Raw genomic sequence first — 8489 nt, 5'->3', positions numbered from 1 at the left:
CCCTCCTCACCCTGGGCAGGAGTAAACTGCGCCTCCAGCCCCTCCTGCATTTTTAAAAGGACACTGCGCTGGTCGGTCCTTGCCGGGCGCCTCCGCAGAGTCTGGAACAGATTCAAGAGCATCGCTCCCACTGGGCGTGCAATACGGACGAGCTGAGTAAACTCGGATTTTTGGCTGCCTTTTCTCCTAGGCTGGGTGGGGAAAGGTGTGTCCTCCAAGCGTGCAGACTAGAACCTTTGACCCTCTGTCTCCCCCCTCCCGCCCCCATCTTTCTCTGGCTCTCCTTTCCTGCTCTCTGACTCTGTCTCTCTTCCTCACCCCCACCCTTCCTTTCTCTCAAGGTGTGGGAGCTTTTATTCCAGACCAGAGAGGGGCGCCTTTCCTGCTCCCTTTCCCCTCACCCACCGATTAAAGAAAAGGGGTGGGCGGGTGCGGGAATCCAATCCGGGAGTAATAGCGAGTGGATCTGCGCGGCTCTGAATGAATGGAAGCTGCGGGGCGGGCCTGCGCGCACGGCCGCCCTGCCCAAGATGCGGTAGCCCAGTGGCCTGTAGGGCCCTCGCCAGCCCCTCGCCCTCCTCCCGCCCCGGGCAGAGGCCGCCGCCGTCTCCGCGCCCAACGCCGAGGCCAAGGCTGCCACGGGGAAGGTCGGAGGGAGGGTGGTTTCCTCCCGCCCCACACCCAGTCTCCGAGCCGGATATAGCGAGTGTCACGTTTGGGGGCCGAAAGGCGAGAGCAGTTTCCTTGTGGCCGAAGCACTTCCCGGAGCCCCGGGGAAGGACTGGGATTTAGAGGACCACTAGTTGAGCCGGCTCCGCGCTGGAGGAGCAGGTACTCGGGGTCGCAGGCGGGCCGCGCCAGCGCCCACGCCTCCCCGGCTAAGAATGGGCCGGGGTGGCCGGGAGGCAGGGCTCAGCGGGCTGGAGAGGGACGGAGGGTGGGGCGGCCCTCGCAGGACCCAGAAGAAGGGTGGGCGCGGGGGCGGGGTTGTGGGGGGAACGGGCGTTTTCCGCGGCCCCGCCAGGGAGCTGCCCCCAGCCCCTCCGTGTCATCTGCCGGCGGGTTAAACGCACTAGGCTCCGGCTTTGCCTACGGGGCGCGCGGGGGCGAGAAGGGCGCGCGCCGGGAAGGGCCCGAGAGAGTTAACATGGGAGCGGTGCAGCAGCTGGGGCCCGCGGAGGAGAGGCTCAGCCTAGGTCTGGTGGAGGCCTGCTTGGCCCCTGGGACTGACTGTTCCTGGAGAGAACGGGGCCACGTGGGGCGCGGCGGCCGCCCTCCCTGCGCCCAGGGCTGTCGTGGCGCGCTTCCTCGCGGCCTTGGCCTCGTCACCGCTGGTCCCACCCCGGCCTCTGCACTTACTGAGCCCCAGGCAGAAATGAGCCGGGGTGGCCTGGGCTGGGTCTGTCCGCGTTGGAAGTTTTTCATCTCTTCTTCGGGGGCCCGGGTACCAGATGATTCCAACTGGATTGGCTTGTGGGAATGCTGCTCACATTCCTATTATCAAAGGGCTAATTCCGTTCAATTAAAGGAGTTAACTACTGACTTCATCCTAGAAACCAGAGAAAAACACCACACCTGCCAGCCGTCTACTCTTTTATCTTGCGGGAATGGGTAGAGTTATGAACACTTATTCTTTGATGGATGAGGTACCAGGTGTGTGCAATCAGGTTCTTGATCTAGAAGAGATTTGGCGGTTGGTTGAATCGTGTAGAGTGCCCCATTGGCCTTGTAACAAGAATAAGAGTGGGAACGGCAGGGTGACCAGGAAATTCAAGTGAATTGTGTTTTTCTACTTGTTAGTGGCCGAATCAAGAGAAGTTCGACACTGTGCAAACGGAAATTTGAGAATTACCCCGTGGATTCAATTACCCATCTCTCTCTATCCCTATTTATGAGTTGATTTGGCTGAGGACCATATCTAGTCTAAAAGGTCAAAGAGACTAAATAAAAATTTTAAGGTAGCCACTCAAAATGAAGGGGCAGGCTTTTCAGCAAGTTCACACATAGTGGTATTTGTGTATGAGACTTCTAGGAGACAACCGTGGGGTTTAGCAGCCAGACTCAATAGTTGTAGCATTTCATCTAATATTTCTCAGAGTGCAGATCTTTAGAGTACTCTGCCTATTTCTAAGGGCATCTTCTGCACTTGCTTTATTAACGAATTCCTACCTTACTCTTATTTCTATCGGGTTATGATTATCTCTAAAATCAATATAAATCACGAGTTGGTGAATCTTACAGTGATATGTTTCTCTTTTACTTAAAAGAGGGATGTGATATTACAGAAGACAGAAGCATCCATTAAAGGGGTGAAAATTGTAAAAAAAAAAAAAAGGAAAAAAAGAAAAACATCTCACCATGCTTTCCTATCTTCTGCAGATGCTTTCTTGTGTGTTTTTTTTTCTGACAGTATCTGGGCAGCCTTAAGAATTCTTTGTTTTTGCGTTAATTTTTGTGCATCCATGAAACCTCATGCATTTACAAACACAATCTCTGAGGAAGCATGTACACTGATACCAGCATGCTGTCCTTGCAACACTGTGTTTGGTCTCTTTGAGCATGTTTATTACTCTTGAAGAGATTTCTTAATGCTTTATTTTGTTAACAGACCACTTAAAGATCTGATAAAAGCTACGGGATATGAAAAATAAGCATATACATACTAACATAGAATCCTGCCTACAATTTCAGAAACTCCCAGCCTCCTTGCTACCCACCCACCCAGCTGTTGGCAGTCCAGAGACTTAAGGCACGGCCAGCTTGGAAGTACAGTGCCCAGTACTTGCAAGGCCCCCACACTTGGTTTAATGTTCTGCAGTCACTGTCAGCTCTCTTAGTAATTTTCAAACAAGGAGCTCCAAGTTTTCATTTTACACTATACTCTGCAAATTCTGTAGCCAGTCTTGAGCCCAGGTTCACACTTCTGTTCTCTCACTTCCTGAATAACAGCATTGTCTCAGCAATCCTGCATTTGAGGTGAATTCTCTGACACAAACTGAAAGTTAGCTGCTGCACGCTTGTGTCACTAAGTCCCTCTATGCCCAGTTTCCTCATTGAAAAGACAAAGATAACAGTCATTATCTACTACTCTATTCACCTTAAAAAGTGAAGGCACATAGTTAAAAAGAGCTAATAATTATAAAACCGTCTACTTACCTTGAACAGTTCTATACTAAGACGGTATTGTGACAAGCTTCACTTTTTGACTCCATGTTTAAGAAGTAGCTTGAGGCAGGTTGGTTAAGTGCATTAAAAGGGTTGTAGAACCTTTATAACCCTAGTGTTTTGATGGGAGAAAAAATTAAAAGTAACTAAGGTTTTGGGGTTTTTTTTGTTTGTTTGCTTGCTTGTTTTTTTGCTTTTGAGGGCCACACCTGTGGCATATGGAGATTCCCAGGCTAGGGGTTGAATCAAGAGCTGAAGCTGCCGGCCTACACCACAGCCATAGCAATGCAGGATCTGAGCCGCACAGCTCACAGCAACCCTGGATTCTTAACCCACTGAGTGGGGCCAGGGATCAAACCTGCATCCTCATGGATACTAGTCAGATTTGCTTCCTCTGCACCACAGTGAGAAATCCTGGTATTGTAAATATTCCTTAAAAAATCATTATCTTGTGCAAGATTGGAATTGGCAATTAAAAGTACACACTACCTTCTTGGATCCCAAAGACACTGCCTGAATTAAATTGATGTTCGGGTCAAATTCATCCCAAAATTAAACGATGAGAGACAGTCGGCGATTGAATTTTTTTGAGTTAATTCCCTTTGCTTCATTTAAGTTTTAAAAATTCATATTTTCAAAATCTTGAGCAAGGCACTCTTTTAAATATTCTGGGAGATACCTTACATTATAAAGTACACTCAGTTCCTTACTAGGTTTTCTTCATCTCTCCTACCACTGGGGAAGGAAGTGTGAAATTTTGGGCAAGTCCTGTGTCCCCATACTCCTTCCTTAACTGCTTCTCTCTGACCTAGAATTTACCCTCATCACAGCTTTTATTCCCAGCATAGTGGCAAAACACTCAGAAGGTTGAAGAAGAGCGAATTGAAATGGGTCCAACTTCCTTATTAAAGTCTTAAAATGGGCACATCAGAGAGGGTGGATGGAACCTTCTTTCATGCAACTGCTCTGTGCAGAGGCATATTGTGTACTTTAGGATATGAAGTACTAAGTAAGACCTGTACCCCATAAATGTATGGTATCATTGGCAAGACCAAATATGTAAATGTAAAGTGTTAATTAACATAGCAGATAAGTTGTTACAAGGCAATATGAAATTAGGTACCAGATGAATGGTGCAGAAGGTTAAGTATGGTAAATTCCCAAGAAGAGAGTAAAATAAACAGAAATGGTTAGTGACGCTTAAGAGGAGAGTTACATGAGGTGACCTTAAAGTTCTTCTCCTAATAAAGATGAATGAATGAGTCTTCTGGATGTTAAACACAAAAAAAATGGAAATCTCTAGGGGGCTAAAGTTTCATGTAAGGAAAAGGCAGGTGATAAGATTTCCACTGGCTAGCTTCATCGTATAATACATAATTATTAAGCCTATTCTATGACCAATCACAACTCTCAATTTTCTGCATTTAGCATGGAATAAAGCAGATGTGCCCCCATCCTTTTGGATCTTACAGGAATATGAAAAAAATATATATATAGTAAATTGTTGGAAATAGTATAGAGAAAATGAGATGCTATAAAAAAAGAAAAGAAAAGAAAAATCCAGGGGCTGACTCAGATTTGGTGCTCTGTGAAGGTCTCTGACAAAGAAACATTTAAGTTGACATTTGAAGGAAGCAGAGGGAGTAACATGGCCAAGAAAAAAAAAAAAGAAATATCAATCTAGTCAGAGGAAATAGCAAATAGCAAGTCTGTAAGGAGAAGAAAATCCTGGAAGTGTTCAAAGGACAGAAAGGAGGCACATGTGTTGGGTGAGGGGGTTGCTGAGATGCTGGACATGCGTGTAGTGGGTAGGCAGGAGCCAGATCATTCAGATTCCCACAGATCTTAAGATTTTTAATTTTATTTAATTGTAATTTTAATTTTTAATTGAAGAATAGTCGATTTACAATGTTGTGTTTCAAGTGTACAGCAAAGTGATTCAGTTATTTTTTTTCAGATTACATTACATTATAGATTATTATGAGATATTGAGTAGAGTCTCTTGTGCTATACAGTAGATTCTTGTTATTTTACGTACAGTAGTGTGTATGTATTAACCCCCAACTCCTAATTTATCCCTGAATTTTAATGTGAAGCCATTGAAGACTAATTTCAATGTTAAGATCTTTGTGGCTGCTATAAGAATGGACTAATGAGATCAAGGATGGGAAGTGTGATACCAGTTAGGATAGAGTTGACAGCAGTGCTGACAGGGAAGATGGAGAGGAGTGGGCAGGCTTGAAGTGCATTTCAAAAGTAGAGTTGTTGGAACTCGGTGATAGCTGGTGATGAGAGGTGGCTAAAGAAAGAAGTGCGGAATAAATTCCCTTCAGTAGATACTGCTGAATGTTTCTGATCCAAAACTATAGGCTCCTCATGAAAAGTGACACAGAAACCAACAAATGCTGCCTGGTACCTCTGGAAAGTACGCAAGGCTGTTGGGATAGAGGTGAGAGAGAGGAAGATAGTTTTTTCAGATTATCATTCATACTGTTGAAATTATTTATGAACTGTGCAGGCACTTTATAATTTTTTAAGAGGTTACCACTATAACAGATATGACTCAAGTTTTTCTGACTTGAGGCCATGAATGGAATATGGTGTAATCTAAAATGACAAAAACCCAGAGAGAAAAGTTTGATCTTCATTAAAGTGATTACTTCACAACACAACTCACTCTCCTGCTTAGAATCTTTCCATTCTCCTACCTTGTCTGTATCACTATTTCCAAAATCTAGTCCATGGATCATTAGTTTCTCAGGTTGTTCATAAAGTGAATATAAAATAGCTGCCCTGATCACATGAGTTTGAGGAACACTTAATTTGACCTAGATAAGCAGGTTTTTTTGCAGGCATCCTCAGAGCCTTTAACATACTAATAATGCACATTAAGAAACATCAAAAGAAAAAAAAGATGTTTTATGCCACATTTACTAAACTTACTTGACCTTGAAATGCTTTTTTTGGCAGAACATCAAACAGAGTCAGCATTCGGCCTAAACACTTTGGGAAATGCTGCCCTATATTAATAGATTAAACCTTTTAACATCCACAGCTCTCTATTAACCATCAGCTTTGCTCATCTCTTTCATGCTACTTAGCTGAAGGAAAGCAGAAGCCCAGAACTGAACTGACTCTGTTAATAAGTGTTAAGTTGATGATGAAAACAATTCTTCCATGTGGATAAGACATAAAGAGATACAAGCAAGATCTGTAGTCTTACTAAAAACAATCAATTTTTTTTACAGATTTTAATTTCTACTTTTCTGGAAAGACTAGGCAGGTCTATTCTGTCAAATCTAGATGTGCATATGAGGAAGCTGAAGCATATACAGGGAGGAAGATTTCACAGGGCTCTCATATTCAACGGTGGGTCTGGGCCTTACTTGATACTTGTAATATACCCCCCTGCAGGTCAGCACAATGTGAATACCTAGAGTGTCTGTAGGAACAATGATTTTGCAATCAATCTCTTATATCTCCTTTCCTGGTCCCCAGCACATTTGCATGGTGGTGGGTTGGAGGCAGAAGGGCAACTGATGACCAAAGAATGACCAACAGACCAGAACAAAAGAAACAAGTTCATACAGCTCTGGATTCTGACCATGGCTTCATCCACTCGGTGCTCTACACCAGGGGTCAGCAAACTATGACCTGAGGGCCAAATCTAGCTCCTGCCTATTTTTGTGTCTCTCTTGAACTAAGAATAGTGTTTCCATTTTTAAGTGGTTGAAAAAAATCAAAAGAAGAATAATGTTCTGTGGCACATGAAAGTTATATGAAATTCATTTTTTGGTATCCATAAATAAAGTTTTATTGGAAACCAGCCAGTGCCAGGCATCTATTCATCCTATTGTCTGTGGCTGTTTTAGTGTTTCATGTAGTGAGTAGCTGTGATCTGCAAAGCCTGGTCTGTTTACCCTCTGGCCTTTTATATAAAATGTCTGGCCCCTGCTCTAAGCTATTAAACTCACTGGCCATAGATAATTTTACTAGATTTGTTTTATATATTAAGGGATAGTCTTAGTTCAGGCTGCTATAACAAAGTACCATAGACTGGGTGTCTTATAAATAACAAAAATGTATTTCTTATAGTTCTGGAGGCTGGGGGTCCGAAATGAAGGCACAAGCAGATTTGAACTTCCTAGTTCATAGATGTTCTTCTTTCCCTTGTTACTTCACATGGCGGAAGGAGTGAGGGTTTCTCAGGAGCCTATTTTATAAGGTTACTGATTCCATTCAGTGTGATGTGACATCATCACATTGGAGACTAGATCTCAACATACATATTTTGGGAGGACTGAAAAGTTCAGTCTATGTCAAGGGTCAAATACAAATAGGTCAGCTGACTGTGCAGAAACTCCTCAAATGTTATTCTCATTGGAACCATAGTAGTCCCCTTTATTGTCCATGACTAGTGTAGCTATTGTTACATGACAATGTGAGAAGGTAGTCTCGCAGGTGACAGCTTTTGAAAGCTACTCAGACATTTGAAGTCATATATAAGGATAAACAAAACCAGGGCCCAAGAGGTAGAGGGGGTAATTAACCCCAATATTACATAGCTGTTGAAATCTGCTACCTGAACTTTCCTGTGAGAAGTCACTTTTGATTTTTATTTCACTGATGGAACAAATCTATTTTTTATTAATGAACCCTTTTTTTTCAAGAGGAATGGTTTAAAGGTGACAGTCTTAAGTTAGGAGGAACAAATATACTTTTCATCATCCCCACCCCAAGCCTATTGAACCAACATTTTTGACCTGAGGCTCCCCAGGTACTTCATTCATAACCAGCACAGCACAGGTACAAATGTGGGGACAGGTGGTTCAGGTGCTTCCATGGGACTTAGAAAGGGAAGATGGCAGATAGTGGCTTGTGCCTAGGTCTGCTGCCATCACAAAATCTTTGCAGAGCATGGTATTCTGCAGGAACTAAAGAGTTTGAAATATGGGGCTCCTTGCCAGCTTCGTTGATCAGGGGATTTTCCATGACTAATTCCGAGACCTACCTTTAAAAAAGAAGAATTGGTTTCAGGTGAGAGCTCTGTTCACTAGCCATTTTCCCACCTGATTCCCACTTGGTAGTCTGAAAGAGTTAATACCTCTCATCCTAACACTGTATCAAAGCAAAAAAAAAAAAAATTGTTATATATTTCTTTATGTAGCCAGCAATGTGATGAAGTAGATAGTGAAAAAAAAATTTATCTAACTTTAATTGGCAGACACTAAGAATAGTGAATGTTTCTTGTTTTAGTCATGGTTTATTTGAAAAGGCCTAGATAATTCCGTATCCTTAACCTCTGCAGTCCAGCCAAGCACTTT

General features: G+C 43.4%; 1 protein-coding gene across 4 annotated transcripts in view; it reads left to right on the top strand.

Moving 5' to 3' along the window:
• The first annotated feature begins 471 nt into the window (after window positions 1–471).
• The window catches only part of FAR2 (fatty acyl-CoA reductase 2), a 175522-nt gene continuing 167504 nt past the window's right edge, over window positions 472–8489 (top strand). For 2 of the 4 annotated variants that reach the window (XM_047787304.1, XM_047787305.1), the window contains exon 1: window positions 473–831. The gene's annotated coding sequence lies outside the window, so the exon portion shown is untranslated. Of the gene's footprint in view, window positions 832–8489 lie in introns of all 4 variants that reach the window. The other 2 variants (XM_047787306.1, XM_047787307.1) reach the window with 2 other exon arrangements.

This window comes from Phacochoerus africanus, chromosome 7 (assembly GCF_016906955.1).
Source record: "Phacochoerus africanus isolate WHEZ1 chromosome 7, ROS_Pafr_v1, whole genome shotgun sequence".
NCBI classification, from domain to species: Eukaryota; Metazoa; Chordata; class Mammalia; order Artiodactyla; family Suidae; genus Phacochoerus; species Phacochoerus africanus.
Note: the sequence above shows the minus strand (reverse complement) of the source record. Positions and strands in the feature narration are given on the sequence as shown.